The sequence below is a fragment of the Callorhinus ursinus genome, unplaced genomic scaffold (assembly GCF_003265705.2).
Source record: "Callorhinus ursinus isolate GAN/ISIS: 27379988/994484 unplaced genomic scaffold, GSC_fseal_2.0 scaffold19, whole genome shotgun sequence".
Lineage (NCBI taxonomy): Eukaryota > Metazoa > Chordata > Mammalia > Carnivora > Otariidae > Callorhinus > Callorhinus ursinus.
In genome coordinates, this window is record NW_027397081.1 from 36,524,656 (window position 1) to 36,549,868 (window position 25,213).

The 25,213-nt window shown below is 34.9% G+C and overlaps 1 long non-coding RNA gene and 1 pseudogene across 1 annotated transcript in view; both read right to left on the reverse strand.

Moving 5' to 3' along the window:
* The window catches only part of LOC141374601 (uncharacterized), a 143,703-nt gene that overhangs the window by 8,102 nt on the left and 110,388 nt on the right, over positions 1–25,213 (reverse strand). The gene's annotated exons all lie outside the window — the stretch shown is intronic.
* LOC112840339 (large ribosomal subunit protein uL23 pseudogene) lies at positions 5,863–6,376 on the reverse strand (annotated as a pseudogene).

Sequence of the window (25,213 nt, forward strand, 5' to 3'; positions counted from 1 at the left end):
AAGGGAAGGACCAAACCTGTCCCCAAATCTCATTTTTGAGTGTCTGTCTCCTGGGACTACTTCTGGTATTAATTATGCATTAGTCAGCGTCCAGTCAGGACAAATGACACCAGTAATTTGGAGAGAGAAAATTCAATACAAAGAATAATTAACTACAAAATTTAGTTAAAGGTGTTAACAGAGAACTTTAAGTGGTATAGAAGTAGCAAAAGCAAAAATAGTCACTTCCTCTAGGGCTTAGGGACAGCAAACAAGGAAAGACTAAGAACTTAGCAGATTTCTCTTACTCCAAGATGGAGATTCAAACCTTTTTCAGATTGAGGTGGCTGAAAGAGAAAAATGCAGCTTGCTGGTGGTAAACAAATTTGCCAGCGGTTGAAGGTCAGAAGTGGTCTCTAAAAGTGGTCTGCCAAGTGGCTGGAAACACTTGCCAGAGGTCGCTGGCTTAAGCTGTGCTAGAGGAGGTCATTGAGAGGGTATGACAGCTTGTTGACCTGAAAGCTGGAATCAGGCAATCAAAGACTTCTCCTCCTATTCCCTGTCTTTGGAATTTATGTTCTGCCCACCATTCCCACAATGGGAGATGCTCTAAGGTCATAGTCTTGAGAGAATAAGGTGTTGAGACCATCTGGATGATATACATGACTAAACCCAGTTAAAGCCTTTATATAAACTTTTAAGATTCTGGTAGACAGGTGCAAAGATCTACTTGTCTTGCAGGTGCTCAGGACAAGACTCCTATGTAAGTTTCCTTATGTATTAAACCTGCTGCCTACGAGTCTGGAGTGGCTACCTCTTTCTTCTCTCTCTCCTTGCCCTGGGGCCAGTTTGTGAACCAACAAACTGGAACATAGGAAAAGCCAAGTGGATGGTTGGAGAAATTTGCTGGAGAGTGCAGGCTCCGAGGGACATAAAGAGGAGTACTACTCGGGCCACATATACACCAATCTGCTGGTGATGAAACAAAAACTGTACACTAGAATCTGGAAGTGAAATCCTTTGCTTCTACTATAGCTTTGCAGTTTCCCTCCATTACCCTCTATTAACCAAGCCTAATGATGAGCTGGCTGGCAAAGGAGAGATGTTTACAGAGTCCAGATCCAGCATCATAAAGCAAGGAAAAAAAGGGTGAATTTGGAGCTGAGGCCAGTAAATTGTAACTAATGCAGATAAGAAGACAAGTGGCATCTTGGGATTTGGGCATTGGGATTGAGGTGCCTATAAGACATTGAGGTAGATAATTAGCAAATTTTTAGATATAGTGTTCCAGAAATATTTTAGAATAATTGTTATACGCATAAGAGTGTTTGAGATCTTCAAGGAGAGCATGTGGAGTGAAGGCTAGTGGGCTAAAACAAGAGCCAGAGGAAACACCATTATTTTGAAAGTTGGTAAGAGAAGATAAGAAACCCACAAAAGAGGTCTAGGAGAAGTCAGATTAGGACAATCAAGGGTGATAGGCTCATGGAAGCCTAAAAAGTAAATATGTTCATAAAGTAAAGGATCTAGGAGCCATCCTTTTGGGTGAAATGTAATCATCAAGGAATATAGCACCCCCATCTCCCAGTCTCTGTAGGAGAATAGAAGCTTAATTTAACATTCATTTGAGCTGTTGCAGTAGTCCCCTAATGGTTTTCACTCATCTCCTTCAAATTCATCCTCATCTCTTGCCCCTGAATATTCTGTTTAAAAAAGAAATATGGGCATGTCAGTCCTTTTCTACTATCCTTAAATTGTTCTCATAACCTAAGGTGATACTTCTCAAACCCAGGCATACCTGTTACCACACATACAGAGATGTACCAAGGGAAATTCAAAGCATTAACATGGCACAACTTTCTAGACCACCAATTTTATTCAAATATTTTTGGAAGCAATTTAATAGGCAAGTACTTTTTAAAGTATTACTATATTAGTAAGTAGGCATGTAATGAAGTAGAATCCAAAAGTCAACCATGAAATTTTAGACTAACAGATGAAATATCAATGCAGTATTGTAGCAGTCTCCGTTAGGTGTACTTCAGGGACAAAGAGTAAGAAGCACCAATGGACAGAATAAAATCCAAGCTCTATAATATTACACAGATTGCTGTCTGTGACTTGTCTTCTACCTATCCCAATCTCTTCTCCCAAAACACTGTCTCTTTAAATCTACCTCTTAGACATTTAGAATTGTTTTTTCTTCTACAAATGGCACATATACATATAGCTTCATGTTACCATTGCACATTTTCCCCTCACTTAAATTGTTCTTCTTGTGCCCCCGTGCACCGAGGCTTCTTCCAAACTCATTATCTATTCATCCTTTAATATGAAATTTATCTGTCATCTTCCTGTTTCCTTGACCCATCGGAAAACTAAGAGGATCCCTCCTCTTTGCCACTACTACAACTGTACTTGTCATATTGTATTAAAATTATCTACTTACATATTTATCTACTTATTTAAACAGTAAATTTTTGGCTACGTGTCATCCATGTGCTATTCAACTCTATATCCCTAGCACCTACCATTATGTCTGTCACGTGGTTAATATTCCAAAAATCCTGCTTGAACTAATAATGAACTCCATAAATAACCAAGCACTGTATTAGGTGCTTTCACACATTTAAACCAGAGTTTGATGATAATATCCCTATTTTTAAAATTAAGAATCCAAGGCTCTCAGCATCAATGACCTTACCTTAAACCATGCGCTCTCACTGGCCCTGAAAATGTCTCCAAGGGGATGAAAATTAGTCCTTAGGGAGAGGAATATATCTTACTGATGACAAAGGTCCCCACCTGACAAAATATTATTGCCATTCAGTTGTCTTAAGTATCACACAAGTACCAATGACATCAAATTCATGAAACATGCACAAAATGTGTATAAGATCAAAACTACAGATCTATCTTAAATAGATGGCTGTGATTAGAGGACTTTCTCTAGATTGATTTTGTTTAATCTTAAAGTCATATCATGAGGAACTATACATGTCTATTGTCATCCATTGGCCACCTTATGAATGTTATTTGATGTTCAGTGCTTTTGTGTGTGACATGGACTTTGAAAATAAGTAACTGTACATATATTATTATTTAATTTCACAAATGTTATTCAACCAAACATTATTTTCCCAGTATAGGAAAGAAAAATGTTGACAATATTTGAATGAATGTCTAACAGCTAGTTAAAAGTTCTTTTCTTATCTCAAGCAAATTCAAAAGTTATGTTCACTAAAAAATAATTCTAGGAGATTATTTTGGATTGTTTTATTCTTCCTGGAAAAGAAACTGTTTTGAATGATTTTACTAAAATTGGATTACATTGTTAGTAGTAGTAGTAGTATATATTTATACAAATTGCTAATTTACACATACAATTTGATACATTATAATTTATATAAGTAAGTTACATTAAAAGTCACTCAACAAATATAGTTAGAAATTTCAATTTTTAAATTTTCTTATAACTTAAAAATGTTATTTAGTTATTCTCAACTCTGTATTGAATAGAGTGAGGCTTCTGTTTACTCTTTTTATGTATGAAGCTCAGGCATACATACAGTATATAAACAAATATACAGTATTTCTGGCATTATTAAAATTTCATGGAGGAGTAATTAGGAAAACACGTCAAAAAAGTCTTCTTAGTGGGGCAATAATGAAAAACTGGGCTGAGAAACAGAGTCTTAAATTACGCAGTCAAGAAGTGTGGAAGCCAGAATTCAATGTTATTTTGTAGCTGTAAATTCTTTTTTAAATCTCATCCCAGCTGGCTCCTGGCAATCAGAAATCTGATGGAAAAGTCATTCTACCACAAAACCGTGTTGATTTTTCCACCTCTGCCTAGGGCCCCCAGTGCCCTCTTAATAGCCTATGATTCCCTGCTCAGTAGAAAAGCATTTTCTCTGCAGACATCCTGGCAAATGCTCTTCTCAAGACCAAATACATTGCAAATCACAACCGACCTAGAGCTTGACTTAAAATTCTGCAATGTGCTCTCTGGCCATCTGTGCCAAATAGGAGCTAATTAAAAAACAGTTTAAATAAAGTAAGTCCATACTAAAAGGGGGGTTACCTAGAGGTGGGCCAATTCGCTCTTCTAATTAGTGTCTAGACCTGGCAGGCTGCCCATTCAGCATGCATCAGAAGACATTCACCAACCATGTAGGTGAACATACCTGACTTCTACCTTGCAAAACAAACAGTAAGCTTTATTCCTTATATAGAGACCAGCAATGCCCTCCTATTCATCTTCCCCACTTCCAAAAAGTTTTAGTGTTTTAGAGATCTCTAATAGCTTTTCAAAAAGAAACTAACATGTCTTAGAACCCATTTTATCATTCTATCATGACTTACACAAAACCAGGGAAATGCAATATAGAACAATTTACCCCTTTGTAAATTGAAGCTAAAATCACTAAGCAATAAGATGCCATCCAATCAACACAATGTGAGAGACTTATAAGATAAAATAGCAAATTGCTGTCTGGGCAGTTCAGAAAGCTGAAACTAACAATGAAGAGTGAGAAACCAAAGTCTGTATAGAGGATTTGACCAATCTGGTCAAATTTTATAAAGTTACCATAATGTTCTGATTACAATTACCCTGGCAAGTAAAGATTTATAACGGGTCCTCTGAAACAGAGCCCCCACGCAACTACATGGTGAAGACACATTATTTTAAATTAACCATGTCTGTATTTCCTGGAAGAAGTAAGAAAGTAGACTGAAGAAGATAATTAAGAGTCGGCTACATACAGCCTCTACTGTAGTAGGATTAACTAGGAAAACAATGTACTACGATGTGATTTCCACCCAAAGACTTTCTTCACAATAATATAGCAGAGGTGGAAATATAAGTGTTTCAAGACAGTTCATGACATCCCTCACTTTGAAGTTGTTTTACTCTTCATACACATTTTAACTTTGGCTTTTAGACACTTCTAGGCTCAGGGGCTTTTGTTTAGAAGAATATGTAGTTCCTCACAACTCACAACTAAATAGCATATAAAGCCATATAAGTCAATAACTACAATAAACTTTAATAAGTGCTATAAAAAGAGGCATATGCAAAATGTTTTCAGAGTAAAAAGCAGTTAAGGACTGAACATTCAGGAAAGTTGCATAAGCTTCACAGAGGAAGTGACATTTGAACTTAATCTTGTAAAATGATGAATAAATTTTTCTAGATGAATATTCTAGGATGAATATTTCTGCTAGAGGTTTGCCAATATAAAAATAATGAATGTGTGTAGAACAATTTGAAAACAATTAAGTCTGTCTCTGTGGGTAATAAATGAAGCTAAAGAGATAATTTGAGGATTAGATTACAAAGAACTGAAGTGAACCAAAGATAGGTATATAAGATTTCACTTAAAATCTGACTTAATCCATAATGATATAAATAAATAGAGGAGACAAATATCTCATGCAGAAAACCTCCAAAAATATTGTGTAGATAATATATAATAAATCTACATAATATGTCATGTTGATAAGTATGTACCCTTGATACAATGTAAGAATGAAAATGGCCATTTGGGCACCTGGGTGGCACAGTCAGTTAGGCAACTGACTCTTGGTTTTGGCTCAGGTCATGATCTCAGGGTCATGGAAGCCCCACCAAGGCTCTGTACTCAGCGGAGAGTCTGCTTGAGATTGAGAACCTCTCTCTCTGTCCTTCCCCGCCTTGTGCTCTCTCTCTTTTTCTCAAATAAACAAATAAATCTTTTTAAAAAAAAGAAAACGGCACTTTATCTGTGATCTTTCTCCAAAAAAAAAAACCATAATCTCAGTCTAATTAGAAAAAAAAAGACAAATCTCATTTGAGGGATACATTATAAAATATCTGACCAATACTTTTTTTTTTGGTGAAAAAAAATTAATTTAGATTTAACCAGCTGGACTCAGTTTAGATGATTCCAATTTTGTTGGCAACATCCAAAGTATCATAGTCAGGAGCCAGTCGAACATATGCCTTCTTCTCTCCATCAGGCCTGATCAAGGTGTTGACCTTGGCCATGTCAATGTCCTAGAGCTTCTTCACAGCCTGTTTGATCTGGTGCTTATTGGCCTTGACATCCAAAATGAACACAAGCGTGTTGTTGTCTTCTATTTTCTTCATGGCTGACTCAGTGGTCAGGGGGAACTTGATGATGGCATAGTGATCAAGCTTGTTTTTCCTGGGGGCGCTCTTTCGAGGATATTTGGGCTGCTTCCGCAGACGCAGTGTCTTGGGTCGTCGGAACGTAGGTGACGTGCGGATTTTCTTTTTTTTTGTGACTGTGGACGCCTTTCAGCACCGCTTTCTTGGCCTTCAAAGCCTTTGCTTTGGCTTCGGCTTTGGGAGGGGCAGGGGCTTCCTTCTTAGCCTTCGGCGCCATCTTCGTAAAAGGTGACCAATACTTCTCTTAACTGTCAAGATCATTAAGAACAGGTTTGAATAATTTTCTGCATCTATTGAGATGTTCATAGGGCTTTTATCTCATTTTGTTAATGTGATGTATCATGTTGATTGATTTGCAAATATTGAACTATGCTTGCAACCCAGGAATAAATCCCACTTGATTACGGTGAATATTTTTTAATGTATTATTGAATGAGGTTTGCTAATTTTTTTGTTGAAAATTTTTGCATCTATGCTCATAAGGGATATTGGCCTGTAGTTCTTTTTGCGGGGGGCAGGGGCATTTGTCTGGTTTTGGTATCAGGATAATTCTAGCTTTGTAGAATGAATTTGGAAGCTTTTCTTCCTCTTCTATTTTTCGGAATAATTTGAGAAAAATAGGCATTAACTTTTCTTTAAACATTTGGTAGAGTTCACTTGAAGCCATCTGGTCACAGACTTTTGTTTGTTGGGAGGGATTTTTTGTTTTGTTTTGTTTTGTTTGTTTTGTTTTTACTACTGATTCCATTTTGTTCTTAATAATCAATCTGTTCAGATTTTCAATTTCCTCTTGATTCAGTTTTGGAAAATTTTATGTTTCTAGAAATTTATTTATTTCTTCTAGGTTGTCCAATTGGTCGACATATAATCATTTGTAGTCTCTTACAATCCTTTGTATTTCTGTGATGTTGATTGTTAATTCACCTCTTTGATTTCTGGTATTATTTATTGAGTCCTCTCTTTGTCTTTTCATAAATCTGGCTAAAGGTTTGTCAGGTTTATATTTTCAAAGAACCACTTCTTGGTTTCACTGATCTTTTTTTTTTTTTTTAGTTTATTTCATTTATTTTCACTCTGAACTTTATTATTCCCTCTTTCTACTGGTTTGAGGCTTTGTTTGTTCTTCTTATTCTAGTTGTTTTAGAAGCAAGATTAAATTGTTTATTTGAAATTATTCTTAGTTCTTGAGGTAGATCTGTATTGCTATAAACCTCCCTCTTAGAACTGCTTTTGCTGCATCCCAAAGATTTGGATCATTGTGTTTTCATTTTTCTTTGTCTCCATGTAAACATCCATTTTTATCACCAACATCCATTCACGATAAAAACTCTCAACAAAGTGGGTTTAAAGAAAACATATCTGAACATAATAAAGGTTATATATGACAAACCCATGGCTAACATCATACTCAATAGTGAAAAACCAAAAGTTTTTTCTCTAAGATCAGAATCAAGACAAGGATATCCACTCTCACCAATTTTATTTAACATAGTACTAGGCCACAAAGATCAGAAGAAATGAAATAAAAGTCATCCAGTTTGGTAGGCAAGAAGTAAAACTGTCACTATTTGCAAATGACATACCATATATAGAAAATTCTAAAGATTCCACCAAAAAAACTACTAGAACTAATAAATGATTTCAGTGAAGTTGCAGGATTTGAAATTAATATACAGAAATCTTGTGGATTTCTATACACTAATAACAAAATAGCAGAAAGAGAAATTAAGAAAACAATCCCATTTGCAATTCTACCAAAAAGAATAAAATACATAAGAATAAATTTAATCAACCATGTGAAAGGCTGGTATTCTGAAAACTATAAAACATTAATGAAAGAAATTTAATATAACATAAACAAATGGAAAGATATACCATGCTCATGAATTGAAAGAATTAATATTGCTAAAATGTTCATACTACCCAAAGATATCAACAGATTCAATGGAATTCCTATCAAAATGCCAAAAGCATTGTTTTTGAAGAACTGGAACAAATAATCTTAAAATTTGTATGGAACCACAAAAAATTTCTGAACAGCCAAAGAAATCTTGAGAAAGATGAACGAAGCTACAGGTATCACAATCTGAGATTTCAAGATATACTACAAAGCTACACTAATCAAAATGGCCTGATGCTGGCACAAAAATAGGCACAGATCATTAGAATAGGATAGTGAGTCCAGAAATAAATCCTTGTTTATATGGTCAATTAATCTATGACAAAGGAGGCAAGTATAATGGGTAAAAGACAGTTTCTTCAATAAACGGTGCTGGGAAAATTGGACAGCTACATGCAAAAGAATGAAACTGGACCACTTTATTACACCATACACAAAAATAAACTCAAAATGGGTTAAAAACTTAAGCGTGAGACAGGAAACCATAAAATTCCCAAAAGAAAGGACAGGCAGTCTCTTGGACATTGGCCTTAGCAACTTTTTTCTAAATATGTCTTCTTAGCAAGGGAAGCAAAAGCAAAAATTAGCTATTGGAACAACATCAAAATCAAAAGCTTTTGCACAGTGAAGGTAACCATCAACAAAACAAAAAGGCAACCTACTGCATGGAAGAAGATATTTGCAAATGATATTTCCAAAAAAGGGATTAATATCCAAAATATGTAAAGAATTTATATAACTCAACACCGAGAGAGAGAGAGAGAGAAGAAGAAGGAGGAGGAGGAGAAGAAGGAGATTAAAAAATGGGCAGATGACCTGAATGGACATTTTTCCAAAGAAGACATACAGATGGCCAAAAGACAAGCGAAAAGATGTTCAGTATCACTAATCACCAGGGAAATGCAAAGTAAAACAACCATGAAATATCGCCTTACACCTCTTAGAATGGCTAGTATCAAAAAGATAAGAAATAGCAAGTGTTGGTGACGATATGGAGAAAAGAGAACCCTTATGAACTGTTGGTGGGAATGTAAATGAGTGCAACCACTACGGAAAACAGTATGGAGGTTCTCCAAATAATTAAAAAGAGAAATACCAAATGATCCAATAATTTTGCTACTGGATATTCACCCAAAGAAAATGAAAACACCAATTTGAAAAGATATGTGCACCACAATGTTTATTTAGGTATTATTTACAATAGCCAAGTTATAGAAGCAACCTAAGTTTGCATGGATAAATGGATAAAGTTATAAAATAAATAAGCCACTGGGATGAAGAATACAACATAGGGAATATATAGTCAATAATAAGGTAATAACGTTGTATGGTGACAGATAGTAACTACATTTGTCACAGGGAACATAGAATAATGTGCAGAATTGCCAAATTACTATGTTGTGCATCTGAAACTAATGTAATATGGTATGTAAAATATTTTTCCATACCTAAGAGAAGCCTAAGGAGACATGACAACTAAACATAGTTAGGATGGAATCATGGAACAGAAAAAGTAATTAGGTAAAAACTGAGAAAAACTGAATGAATTATGGACTTTAGTTAATAATAATATGCCAATATTTATTCATTTATTATAACAAATGTACCATACTAATTTAACATCATAATTATAGGAGAAAATGGGTGTAGGGCTTATGGAAACTTGCTGTAGGATCTTCACAATTTTTTTAGCCTAAAAAATAAAATTTATTTTTCAAGTATGAATTGAACAGGGTTTCACATCAAACAACTATGTCAGAAAAAATTATTTAGTCAAAATAGTTAAACCATTCAGTGTAGTAGATCTAAGCAAATATAAAACTTCATGATCTTTCATAGTTATATTATTCTCATATTCATTCTAAATGTATAAATCCACCCTCTAAAGACTATCAAAATCTTTTGTTAATGATGTTTCTTTCTAATTAGTGTAATTTCTAAGACAAGGTAAATTAAAACAGACAAAGCCTGCAAATGACAGTCTAGCGTCACAAAGTTAAAATCTGGAAAGGTTAAAACCAGAAGTCAGATCATCTGACAGTGCGCCTATAAATTAACCATGGGACAGGTGATTCATAATTGTGGCCATTTCCTTAGATAATATAGATGTGTGAACACATCATCAATAAGTGAACAGTTTCAGTTTCACTTTTAGAAGTATCTCAGACTCATTTATCAGTTGCACATAGATGACAAACATATATCCTGTGTTAGTTTCAAAATCAAATATTTTCTTCTATTAGTTCCATAAATCAATAAAGTATTCCAAAAAATTAATATTTCAGAATCTAATTGATATATTTCAAACTGGCATTTTCACCTGAAGTAGCATAACATTCTCTGATAGACCATATATCTTATTTAGAAGACCTAAAGGAAGAGTCACTGTACTAGAACTGCACTCTTGAAACTTAAACTTTTGGCCTAGTTTCTTTTAAGAAATAAACAAGCAAAAAATATTTCATAGTGAAATAGCCCTCACACAGAAAAAATACATTAAATATAAATGTTCACATTAATACATTATTATAATTACCAACAGGAAACCAGTACCGAGGTCAAGAAATTTAGAACATCAACAGCGTTGCTGAGGTCCTAAGCATGATCTTCTTGCTCCCAAAAGTCTTTTATGTTGATCAACTCCTCTATTGTTTATAGTTATAATACCTATATGTGTGTGTAAGGATGTGAATTAGCATTTTTACGGTAGGTATTATGCCTCATTGTTTTTCTTGTAATTCTTCTAAAATATTTTGTCTGTAGGATTCAGCTCTGTAGGACATACCGTTGAGTGCATCTGCAGTTTATTACCTTAATTGCCATATGATATTACATTATATGAAAATACTACAGCTCATTTAATAATTCTACTGTTCAAGGATGTATGGGTTATTTGCAAATTGAGGGTTAATTATGAATACTTCATCTATTCTTGTACATATTTTTTAAAGATTTTACTTATTTATTTGAGAGAGAGAGATTGGATGAGTCAGGGAGGGGCAGTGGGAGAGGGACATTGGGCTGATCATGGAGTCCAATGTGGGGCTTGTTCCCAGGACCCCGAAATCATGACCTAAGCCAAAGTCAGATGCTTAACCGACTTTTGCATATTTTTAATCCATGTATTTATGTATTTCTATTGGCTATATACCGAGAAGTGCAATTTCTGGGTTATAGATATGCTTACATCCAATTTTAGTAGATAACATAAACTATTTTCCAAAGTAGTTGTACCTATTTATAACATCAGTACTGTTTGTGGTAATTCTTGTTGATTCACATCTTTGTCAACATTTATTATTATCAGTCTTTTTCATTTTAGCCATTCTGATCATTGTGTACTGGTATCATATTCTGATTTCAATTTGCATTTTCCTAACAATTACTGAAAATGAGCACAGTTTCCTTTGAGTACGTTTTGAATTGACTGTTCATTTTCTTAAACGTTTCTCTACTGATATTTATCAGTTTTCTTCTCATTAATTTGTAGGAATTCTGGATTAGAGTTCTTTGACAGTTGTATATGTTGCAAATATTTTCTCCCACTACATGGCTTGCATTTTTACTCACTCAATAAATAATATTTAGTAAACAGAAGTCCTCAACTTTCCCATAGTCAAGTTTGTCAGTCTTCTAATTTATCAGTCTTCTCCTTTATGGTTAGTGCTGTATGTGTTCTGTTTAAGAAAAATTTTTCCTACCACAAGATCATGGATATATTCTTCATTCATATTCTAAAAACTGTTTTGCCTTTAAAAATTGGAATTGATTTTTGTATATAGTGGGAGATATAAATCAAGTTTCAATTTCTTCCAAGTGTTTATCCATCATTCCAGTATTTTTATTGAAAATGTAGTCCCTTTCATACTATTCTGCAGTACAATCTGTGTCATAAATCAGGTGTCCATATGGAATGAATCTAATTCTGGGGGGTCTCTCTTCTGTTCTATTATTCTTTTCTTCCTCTCATTGTGAGTATGATGCTATCTTATTTTTTGTAACTTTTTCTTAAGACTTGATATCAGAGGGGCACCTGGGTGGCTCAGTCATTAAGCGTCTGCCTTCGGCTCAGGTCACGATCCCAGAGTTCTGGGATGGAGCCCCACATCAGGCTCCCTGCTCCGCAGGAAGCCTACTTCTCCTTCTCCCATTCTCCCTGCTTGTGTTCCCTCTCTCACTGTGTCTCTCTCTGTCAAATAAATAAATAAAATCTTTAAAAAAAAAAAAAAGACTTGATATCAGAATAAGCACCTTATCTTTTTTCTTCTTCAAGTAGTGTTTCAGCTATATATGAAATACATTTTTATATAATATGTAAATATAATATATTTTATATAAGTATATTAATAATTTTATGTTTCACTAGTAAATATTACTAGAAATTTGATCAAATAGATCATTCTGGAGAAAACTGATATCATTCAATATCTTCCAATCCATGAAAAGTATATATCTCTTTTTTATTTGGGTTTTATCTGATTTTTGTCAGTAATGTTTGAACTGCAACAACAGTGGAGAAAAAATATTATAACCATTCAGGTAGCAAAAACAACTTAGCTATAAGAAAATAATGTAGCTAATTATTCAGATTTCTCATGAATAAAATAGCATATCCAAAGAAAACAGAATTGTTTTCTGTTAAAAATTGTTTTTCTGTTAAAAAAGTTTTAAAGAAAACATATTTGATGCAAAAATTTTTATGTGCAAACTTATTTGTGTGGGAAAATAAAACATCTGTGAATAGTCAAAGCTCTGAAATAATGAATTAAATTACTAATATCTCATCTAAGAAAATTTCTTGGGACTCCTGGCAGGCTCAGTTGGTAGAACATACAACTCTTCATCTTGGGGTTGTGAGTTCAAGCCCCACATTGGGTGTAGAGATTACTTTTAAAAAAAAAAAACTTAAAAAAGAAGAGAAAATTTCTTGTAGATATATTTTAGGTGATAGAAATCAAAATCAAAATCAAGAACTCAGTAAAAAGAAATTCAAGATTTTTTAAAAAAACTAATTTTGAGCACTGAAACCAATAAGCCATCAATTTAGGCACACAATAACTGAAAGTGTGATTAAAAAAAAAGGATCATGAGAATAGTTTTTAGTTCATTTTAATCAAAGACTGTTGTGGTAAACAATAAACCACTAAATAAAAAATGTTGTTTAATAATCTCTCTTCTAAGAAGTATGTAGAAAAAGGTGAACATTATGATTGTCTTTTTGTAATATTTTATAATGTCTAACAGAATTGCCTAATTCTTCTGAAACAAAGAACAAAAATAACTATCAACCATTATTCCTCTTTGAATATAAATATAAATATGCATACTTCTGATTTCAATCCTAAAGCACAGTGTTGACATTTAATGTGAGATATAAATATGAACACATTTTAAACATAAAATAATGTGTTTATTTTGGTCCACCACTATTTCTTCTTTTGTTGAAATATTAAATTTTACCAAATAATTTTTCACTTGCTTTTTAAAAAAAACTTTTGTTTAATTAATATGGTCATTGCATTCTTAGATATTCTAATATCAAACCATCTCCACAGCTGAAACAAACCTCACATCGTTTTGTTTTGTTTTTTAAAGATGTATTTACTTATTTGGGAGAGGAATAGGGAGGGGCAGTGGGAAAGGGAGAGACAGTCTTAAGCAGACTTCCTGCTGAGCAGGGAGCCCCACATGGGGCTGGATCACATGACCCTGAGATCATGACCTGAGCCAAAACCAAGAGTTGGTCGCTTAACCAACTACACCACCTAGGTGCCCCCTCACATTGGTTTTTGATGTTTTAATGGACTACAGTTTTAAATTACCAATATTTTGACATTTTTGCATAAATATTTACACACACAATTTATTATTTGTGCTGCATTTGTTGTTATTTTTAAGAACACCATTATGTGGTGTTTATAAGAGAATGAATCTCGTTGATCTTAAAAGCAATAATTCGGTACAGAAAAGTCATTTTAATAGAGACAGGAGGGTCTTTTAGATAACTTTCTCACTGTCATACCTGGATATTTATCTTTCTAATTTTACTTCATTTTAAAGTTAATTTTAATAATTTATAGTTTCCTAGGGATGGTGTATACAGTCCAAAGAACAATGAATTGAAGTGATTAATAACTAAATACAAGAGAAAAAAACAGGAGCAAATAAGTCTTCCAGGAGCTGAAGAAGGGAAAGATGTGAAGTAAAAAATCAAGAAATAATCTAAGGAAAATTTTTTTCTCACTATAAAACAAAGTATAACAATAATAACTAATACTTTTAGAAACTTAGAGCCAATTTTATGTGCTGGGTGCTGTTCTGAGTAGGGTAGCCATTTACTATTGTTCAGGTGGTATACTGCACAATTGCAGGGACAGCATTTACACTGCAGTCTATGTGAATGGTACTTCTGGAGTTGCTTAGTGTAAAACCTGAGTGCCAGACACAGTGGCTTTCACTGAAGCACTTTATAGATTAACATATGTAACCCTCAGAACAATCCTAAATAGTAAATACCATTATTTTTTCACTTTACAGATAAGGAAAGAGAGGTAGAGAGAGATTAAGTCCCTTGTCTAAGATTCCACAGCTAGAAGGGGTAGAGCCAGGTTTCAATCCAGTTCCAGTGCACCACACTACTACCCAGAAAATAGTTTTGTTGAATTAAACTAATCAGTACAGAATTACAAACACACTTTTCTATAGGCGAAGAGGAAAGGAAGAAATCAATTCAAGCAAGGTGAGGGAACTACTCAGTGAAGGAAATAATATAAAACTATCTTGAAGGAATGAGTGGAATTAAGTGAAAAGTCAGGGGAAGTGTTCTTCAGATGGTGGGAAGAGTGATAACAAAGCACGACCACATCCGCTTTTACCTATAAGAGTATGTGACTGAAAGAAATGTGCAAAACAAAATGGGAATTACTGTAATCTACTGGTAGCTGAGTAAACTTGGAAGCATTGCATATATAAAAGTAATTTGTACAAAGGGTTGCAGAAATCTCAGAAAAAATAGAAACATTGCATGGGATTAGGAACATTAAAGTAACTGAAGAATTTTGTTATGGTATGGACACTTAATTCGGAGAATTAGAAAAAATCCATCTGTAAAGTGACATCTATTCTCACTGTGGCCCCTCAGTTCCAATGTAGAAAAAAGGCTCTCAAGGAAATTACCAATATGATACGATTAATTCAATGTGATCATTTCTTAAAAATAAGACAATCTTCTAGAAAATGTATGAACCATGTGTAATCATTTTCTATGTTCTCAGTTCAACCTTATACAGTAGGGTGCCCACATATTTGAAGTGATAAAAGTTCCCAAAAAGAAAACTTGTTCTCTAAACTAGGTATTTATAAACACTGGCATCACCTTGATATAAATTAATGCTAAATGCATGAAAAGAGACAGTGGTATTATCTGGGCCCTAAAACCTTCAGTAGCTCAGCTTCTGATCCAGAGCTGCATTGCTTTTAGGCCACCAGTTTCAGGGGAACTACTAAAATCAGGTAAATGGAAGAAGAACAAGACAGAAAGCTTATAAAATCCATTTCTTTTCATTGGAATGTCAATGCCTGATGTCACTCTGTATTTTTGTAATCCAGGTATCTTAGTTCTTTATCATGCTACATTGCCTTGTATGCAAATGTGTTAATGCCTTTAACCCCTCAAACTATCCACAGTCTCCAGAATATGTAGACAATAGACTTCACTGAAAGCTTGAGGAGCAGAAGTATGTACACTACCGAGTGTGTAGCATGGAAATTTTCCAGTCCATTCCCACATATCCACCATAGTAGACATCTTCCTCCTGGAGAATTTTCAGAAAGTCTTCTTTTCTACTTGATCCTCATCTTCCTGTTCCTTGAGATCTCTTTCCCTCATTCTTCTCCATTCTATTCCATCTCTCTTCTCTAGCACATTTACCATCATTCCTGAAATGCCATATCATTTGTGAAGCAGAGAAGTTTAGTTTCCTCTTGGTTGTGTGCAAAATGTGGTTCATAATCAAAAGCCTCATTAAATTATATACTTAAAACATGGTAGTTTTCTTTCTGAGAAATACTTAGTATTATCAGATTTTTTAATATTTTGTTATTTGAATGAGTACAAACTAGAGTCTCATTTTGGTTTTGATTTGTAATTTCCCTGATCATTAAAAACAATATATATATTTTTTATGTACTGTAAAATTATTTTATATTTTATTGCATTTTGGTTTCAATTCAAGAGCTTTTTGTGCTACTAGACAAGGACATGTATTTGACATGGACAGTAAAATCTAAACGCAAAAGGAATTTATATTTTGTCTGAGAGTTTGTTTTTTTTTTTTAAGATTTATTTATTTATTTATTTATTTGACAGAGAGACACAGCGAGAGAGGGAACACAAGCAGGGGGAGTAGGAGAGGGAGAAGCAGGCTTCCCACAGAGCAGGAGCCCGACGCGGGGCTCAATCCCAGGACCCTGGGATCATGACCTGAGCGGAAGGCAGACACTTAATGACTGAGCCACCCAGGTGCCCCTTATCTGAGAGTTTGTAAAACGTCACTCACAGCATCACTGAATTTCAGTGTTTTTTTATATAAATATGCCATAATTAGTCCTATCTCTGTGATGTGCATAAACATTTAAGTTGAGAATAAACTTTCTACTTCATCAATCAAAATGATCATTTAGATGATTAATTATATACATAGATATCTTAATTACAAATCTTTACACATGGTTCAAAGATTCCACTTAAACTTTTAAAATCAGTTATTTTGGAAATGATTACACTTTTTTCAAATTGATGCAAAACCATAATTAAAACTTAACATTAAAAAAACATTGATTATAAAATAAAGGTATACAAATATGTATATATATTTATAGTACACATTTCAATGCTACTGAAAGAATACTGAAATCAGTATTTAAATTCCAGTATAATTAACGTAGAGTGTTATGATAGTTTCATGTGTACAATATAGTGATTCAACAATTCTATACATTACTCAGTGCTCATCACAATAAGTATACTCTTAATCTCCTTCACCTGTTTCAACCATGGACCCACCCATCTCCGCTCTGGTAACCATCAGTTTGTTCTCTATAGTTAACAGTCTGTTTTTTGGTTTGCCTCTTTTTTTCTTTGTTCATTTGTGTTTTGGGGGTGTTTGAGGGGGTGGTTTTTAGATTTATTTATTTGAGAGAGAGAGAGAGAGAGAGAGCGCACACACGTGCATGAGCCGGGGAGGGGCAGAGAGAGAGGAAGAGGGAGAGAATCTCCAGCAGACTCCCCGCTGAGCATGGAGCCTGACATGGGGCACAGATCATGACTCAAGACGAAATCAAGAGTCAGTCACTTAACTGACTGAGCCACCCAGGCGCCCCTATTCATTTGCTTTGTTTCTTAAATTCCACATATGAGTGAAATCATATTGTATTTGTCTTTCTCAGATTTCACTTAGCAATGTAGCCTCTAGATCCATCCATGTTGTTGCAAATGGCAAGATTTCATTCTTTTTTATGGCTGGATAATATTCCATTGTGTATATATATACCCCTTATTCTTTAGCCATTCATCAATTGATGGACACAGGCTGCTTACATAATTTGGCTATTGTAAATAATGCTGCAATAAACATAAGGGTGCATGTATCCCTTTGATTTAGTGTTTTTGTATTCTTTGGGTAAATACCCAGTAGTGCAATTGCTGGGTGATAGGGTAGTTCTATTTTTAACATTCTGTGGAACCTCCATACTATTTTCCGTAGTGGTTGCACCAGTCTGCATTCCCACACACAGTGCATGAGTGTTACTTCTTCTCCACATCTTCACCAACACCCATTGTTTCTTGTGTTGTTTTTAGCCATTCTGATGGTGATATCTCATTGTAGTTTTGATTTGCATTTCTATGATGGTAAGTGATGATGAGCATCTTTTCATATGTCTGTTGGCCATCTGTATGTCTTCTCTGGAGATATTTCTGTTCATGTCTTTTGCCCATTTTTATTTACTTATTTTTATTATTGTTTCAAGTTTTTATTTAAATTCTAGTTAGTGTACAGTGTAATATGGGTTTCAGGAGTAGAATTTATTGATTCATCACTTACATATAACAGCCAGTGCTCATCATAAGTGCCCTCCTTAATACCCATCACCCATTTATCCCATCCTCCACCCACCTCCCGTCCATCAACCCTCAGTTTGTTCTCTCAGTTAGTCTCTTATGCTTTGCCTTCATCTCTCTTTTTATGACATTACAAGAAAATCATTTCTACTTGGATAATCTAAGACAACCTCTCTTTTTTAAGGTATTAAGGTGCTTTAATTAGCAATTTTGATTCTCTTAACTCTCAGTTAAGAGTCGCTTATGATTTGCCTTCATCTCTTTTTTTCCCCTCTTCCCCTAGTTGATCTGTTTTATTTCTTAAATTCCACATATGAATGAAATAATATGGTATTTGTCTTTCTCTGACTGATTTGTTTTGCTTAGCATTAATACACTCTAACTCTTTCCACATTGCAAATGGCAAGAGTTCATTCTTTTTGATGGCTGAGTAATATTCCATAGTGTGTGTGTGTGTGTGTGTGTGTGTGTGTGTATTTCATATCTTCTTTACCATATCTTCTTTATCCATTCATCAGGTGATGGACATGTGGGCTCTTTCTATAGTTTGGTTACTATTGATAATGCTGCTATACACATCAGGGTGCCTGTGTCCCTTTTAATCAGTGCTCTTGCATCCTTCGGGTAAATACCTAGTAGTTCAATTGCTGGTTGTAGAATAGTCCTATTTTTAACTTTTTGAGGAATCTCTATACTGTTTTTCAGAGTTCTTCTGCCCATTTTTAAATTGGATTACTTGGTTTTTGGCTGTTGAGTTGTACAGGTTCTTTATATATTTTGGATACTAACCCTATATTGGGTATGTCATTTGCAAATATCTTCTCTCATTCAGTAGGTTGTCTTTTATTTTTGTTTACTGTTTCCTTCTCTGTGCAGAAGCTTTTTATTTTGATGTAGTCCCCACATTTTATTTTTGCCAACTTTGTTCTTTTTCACAATTGTTTTGACTAGTTAGGATCCCTTGCATTTTCATGTGACTATTAAGATAAGCTTCCCCATTTCTGCAAAAATGGAAGTTGGAATTTTGATAAGGATTGCACTGAACCCGTATATTCATTTGGAGAGTATTACCATTTTAATAGCATTGAATCTTCCAATTTATAAATACAAGATGTCTTACCATTTATTTAGGCTTTATTTAATTTCTTGCAATGATGCTCTGTAATTTTCTGTGTACTGAAAGTACACTTTGTACTTTTTGTTAAATTTATTACTAAGTACATATTTCACTTTGATGCACTGGTAAATACAACTGTTCCCTTAAGTTCATTTTTGGATTATTTATAAGTAATGTATAGAAACAACATTAATTTTGAATACTGATCTTATATCTTGAAATCTTGCAGAACTAATTTATTAACACAAGTTTTTCGTGGACTCCTTAGGATTTTCAATTTATACAACTATATCATTTGCAAACAGAAATCATTCTACTTCCTAATTTTCATTTAGAATGACTTTTATTCCATTTCCTTGCCTAACTGCCTGGCTAAAACTTTAACTACATTGTTGAATAGAATTCCTGAGAATGGACATTCTTGTCCTGTTCCTAATTTTAGGGGGAAAGTATTTAGTCCTTCACCATTAATATTATATTAGCTATGTTTTGTTTTGTATTTTGTAAATACCTTGTCTAATGTTGAGAAAATTCAGTTCTTTGTTGAGTGTTTTTATCATGATACAGTGTTGGATTTTGTTAAATGCTTTCACTGTATGCAAAAATTATGTAGTTTTCATCCTTTATTCTATTAATAGGGTATATTACATTGACTGATTCTTGTGTGTTGCACAAACTTTGCATCCTAGGATAAACTCCAATTGGTCATGTTAATATATTAGCTTACTTTGACTGCTGAAACAAATTACCACAAACTTATTGGCTTAAAATATCAAAAATATATGATCTTGTAATTCTATGGATTAGAGGTTCAACATGAGTCTCACTGGGCTAAAAGCAATGTATCAGCAGAATTGTATTTCTTTCTGGAGGCTCTAGAGGAGAATTTGTTTACTCACACTTTCCATTTTCTAAAGGCTGCCCATATTCTCTAGCTCATGGCACCCTTCTTCCCTCTATTAGCCAAAACAGTAGGTAGAATTATTGACTCTTGACTTTGCTTCTATGATCACATCTCTTTCTCTGACTCTTGTCTTCAGCCTCCTCCACCTCCTCCTCCTTCCTCCTCTTCCTCCTCTTCCTCCTCCTCCTCCTTCTTCTTCTCTTTTTGGACCCTTGTGATAATCACTTTTATTTGGATAACCTAAGACAACCTCTCTTTTTTAAGGTATTAAGGTGCTTTAATTAGCAATTTTGATTCTATTTGCAACGTTATTTCCTTCACCATGTAGCCTAACATATTTAAGACTCCAGGGATTAGAATGTGGATATCTTTGGAAGCTATTATTCTAACTACCATGGCAAATAATCCTTTTGGAATGTTGCTGGAATCAGTTTGCTAGTATTTTGTTGATTTTTACATCTATATTCAGAACAATTATTGGTCTGTAGTTTTCTTGTAATGTCATTATCTGGATTTAGTATTAGTGCCATACTATCCTCACAGAAAGAGTAGGAAAATATTTTCTCCTTTTTTTTTTTTTGAAAGAGTTTGAGAAGGATTAGTGTCAATTCTTTAAATACTTGATACAATCTGCCAATGAAGCCACCTGGTGTGGGATGTTTTTATAGAAAGTTTTCTGACTACTGCTTTAATCTTTTTATTTGTTATTGGTCAAGTCACATTTTTTGAGACTATATCCATAGTTTGTGTCTCTCTAGGAATGTATTCATTTCATCTAGATTATCTAATTTGTTGGCATACTATTTTAATATTACCCTTTTTTTTCCCCTATAAGGTTGGGGGTAATATTCCCCCTTTTTACTGATTTCAGCAATATAAGACCACTTTCTCTCCTTGGCCAGTCTAACTAAAAGTTTGTTGACTTTGCTGATCTTTTCGAAGAACCAACTTTTGGGTTTTTTTCTACTCTACTTACTGTTTTTTTTTTCTTTCCTCTATTTCATTTCTTTCCACTCAGATTTTTATTATTTCCTTTTTTTCTGTTTGATTTAGGTAGAGTTCACTCTATTTTCCACTTCATAAAGTGGAAGGTTAAGGTTTTGATTTATGATTTTTCTTTTTTTAAATATAGGTGTCTAGTGCTATAAATTCATCTCTCATCACTGCTGCAGGTGCATCTTATAAATTTTGGTATGTTGTGTTTTTGTTTTCATTCATTTAAGAGATTTTTTAACTTCCCTTCTATGTCTTATTGATTATTTGCTCTTTTTTATTCTCCATATATTTGTGAATTTTCTAAAATAGCTTCTGGGTTTTTTTATTTTCTAATTCAATATTTGTTAGAGGACATAATTTGTATTGTTTCAATCCTTTTACATTCATTGAGACATTATTATGGCCTAACATATAATTTTACCTAGAGGATATTCCATGTGCCCTTGAAAAGTCTGTTGTTGGTGGCTGAAGTATTCTATAGATGTCATTAGATCTAGGTGGTATATACTGCCATATGAGCCTTTTAATTCCTTGTTGATCTTCTATCTAGTTGTTCTATCCTGAAAGTGGTTATTGAAATCTTCAACTATTATTACTGCTGAATTGTCTATTTATGCCTTCAGTTCTGTCAGTTTTTACTCTACTTAATTTAAGACTCTATTGTTGTTTGTGTATCTGCTTATAATTGTTATATCTTCTTGACGGATTGACACTTTTATCACTACAAAATGTCTTTCATTGTCTCTGGTAACGAGATTTGTTTTAAAATCATTTTGACTAATGTTAGCATAAACACTCCAGCTCTCTTTGGACTACTATTTTCATAGTATATCTCTTCTAATTCTTTTACTTTCAACCCATTTATGTCTTTGAATCTAAAGTGTTTCTCTTGATTTTTGAGGCCGACAATTTCTCCCACAGGGGTTAGTCAGAGCATAGCGAGTGAGTGCCCAGCTTCTCCAGCCATGCAGGACACTGCCTATCTGGTCCGTTTTTTTCTCATCTCTTTAAAAAACTGAGGTGATTGGCATGACCGAAGGGATGGAAGAGTTTGGGAGCACAGCAACAGGGCTTGGAACTAATTAAAAGGCTGTGGATCTCAAAAAAAAAAAAAAAAAAAAACAAAGCTAGAAGCATCACACTTCCCAATTTCAAACTATATTGCAAAGTTATAGTAATCAAAACAGTATGCTACTACATACTACAGACACACAGACCGATGAGACATAATTGAAAGCTCAGAAATAAACCCACACATTAGAGTCAAGCAACATTTGGCAAGTGCTCCAAGAACACAAAATGGGAAAAGTTAGTCTCTTCAACCAATGGTGAGAAATCATTCTCATACATTTGTTCTTTAGATATCATTTTCTTTAGGTTGTTTTTTTTTTTTACATATTTAAAATAGCTAAATTAAAGTCTTTGTCTAATAAATTCACATGTGGGCTTTCTCAGTGATATTTCCACAAGCATTTCATAGAACTTAACTTCTTTTTTTCCTCTCCAGGGACATTCTTTTTTGTTTCTTCTCATAATTTTCACTGAAAATTGGGCATTTTAAATAATATAATGTGGCCATTTTGCAAATCACTTAGTTTTTCTCCCCAGGGATTTTGTTGTTTTTGTTGCTGTTTGTGTTGTTATTACTGCTGATGGTTATTTGTTTGGTAACTTTCCTAAACTGAATCTGTAAAGTTTGTGTTCTTTGTAAGGGGCTACTGAAGTTCTGCTTAGCTGGCTTAATAATCACCTAATAATTGAACATAGATTTCTTTAAATGCCTGTAACCACTGAGTTCCCAGATTTTCCCAAAGGGCTTTGTTGTCTGTTTAGCTTGCCTTTACACATCTGTCTTAGCTGTCACTTCCTATTTCTATAAAATCTCCAGGTCAGCCATAGGTAAGAGTGCAGGGCCTTCTCAGGTCTTTCCTAAGCATGCACAGACTCATGTATGAACACAGTTCTAAGCATGTGAGAGGACTTCTATATTCCCATGACTTTTCAAAGATTCTCTAGATATATCCAGAAGCTTTTCCTTTTAAGTATTTTGATCAGTTTGCCATTTGCCCCAATAGTTATCACGGCCTCAGGCAATTGCCACTGAATACTGTTTACACTGAATAAGCTCTGAGTCAGATCAAATAAGACAAATCTTCTGAGTGGAATTGTCCAGGGAACTGTCATACAGGTCAAATAATGACAGGTGAGAATAGGGCTTTGGAGGAGTTCCAACCCCATACACATTCTCCAGTGGCTGCTAGACTGCTTTTCAACATGACTACAGGACTGTTGGTTTTCAAGAGCTAAGAAGAGAAGGATGATAGGGTAAGTTAAAACATCACAAAGCTAATTGTCCTTATCAAGACTTACTCATTTTTCTTCAATAAATATTCACAAGACTGTTGTGGACTTTTGGTTAACTCTGAGTTCTGGAAGTTTTGATTTTTATCAATTTTTTCCAGGGTTCTCATTGCTTTTATGAAGGAGAAAATTTCCAAAGGTTTTTTGTTTGTTTGTTTTGTTTTGTTTTTTGAGAGAGAGAGAGTGGGAATGGGGAGGAGGGGCAGAGGGAGAAAGAGAGAGAGAATCTTAAGCAGATTCCATGTCCAGGGCTCAAAATCATGACCCTGAGATCATGACACGAGCCAAAATCCAGAGTCTGATGCTGAGCCAACTGAGCCATCCACATCCCCAATTGTCAGACGGTTTTACACCACCATTCCTACTGGTGTCACTCATTGTTTATTATAGAGATACTAGATGCTGGTACTCTGTAGTATGACATTTTAATCTTAAGAAGCTCTTAGATAAATTTTTCATGAAATCCTTATAATGAGTATATGGAATTGTGGGCTGGATAATAGTACAATTAGGAAGATTCATACATAACTTAATATGACCAATGAACTGATTAATAAATTGAGTTAGAACTGGGAGGAGGTCTCCTGTGGTTCAGTTTTTGGTTTTATCTCATTCGGCTTCTGAACAATTTGGATAAATTTGAATAAATATATTAGATTTTCAAGTCAAATTTTCAAAAATAATTTTAGATAAGGTATCTTATTTTTAAAATATTTTGATAGGCTGAAACACTGAGCAAACATATTTAAATATTTTTAAATATGTTGATAGGCTGAAATAGTAACATGGCCCAATAAATCCTGTATTTATCTTTTAAAATTAATTGTATTTTGTTTATTAGAAGGAAAAAGTTAACGGTGACCTGTAGTATAAAAGGAAGAAGAGAGGGGGCGGAGCAAGATGGCGGAGGAGTAGGAGACCTAGATTTCGTCTGGTCTCAGGAATTCAGCTGAATAGGGATCATACCATTCTGAACACCTACGAACTCAACAGGAGATCGAACAGGAGAGTAGCAACAACTCTCTGAACAGAGAAGCGACCACTTACTGGAAGGTAGGGCGTGTGAAGAAGTGAATCTGAGGCGATATTCGGGAGGATAGATGGCGGGGGAGGGGCCTCCGCCAGCCGCTTCTGGCAAGTGCTAGAGCCGCGGAGCACAAAATCGGAACTTTTAGAAGTCAGCTCCGCTGAGGGACGTCGCTGCAGTGGCTAAGCGGGGGGTGGAATCCTCCCGGGACAGTGTGGTCTCAGGAACCTTGGGGTCACGGAGAGACTGGGGGTGCCTGAGTGCGCCAGAGCTCCCAGGTATCAGAGCGGGGAAGCCGGCTGCAGAGACGGAGCAGAGTCACGGGCTCTCAGCTCGGAGTTGCCATAAACTGTGATCTGCGGCCCAGTCGGGGCACGGCTCCCCCAGCAGGGACCCAACAAGCAGCAGATCCGGGGAGATTCCCCTTCCTTCCTGGGGAGGAGCGGTGCGGGAACGCACTGCAGGGATCTGCTGGGCTTGGAGACTCCGTGCGGGTTCGGGTGCCAGAGATAGCAACGCTCGATCACAGGCCGGGTGAGCACGGAGTGCGGCTGGAGACCGGGGACACGGGAGTGACCTGCTTTTCACTGGGGACACACTGAGGAGCGGGGCCCCGAGTTCTCAGCTCTTCCGG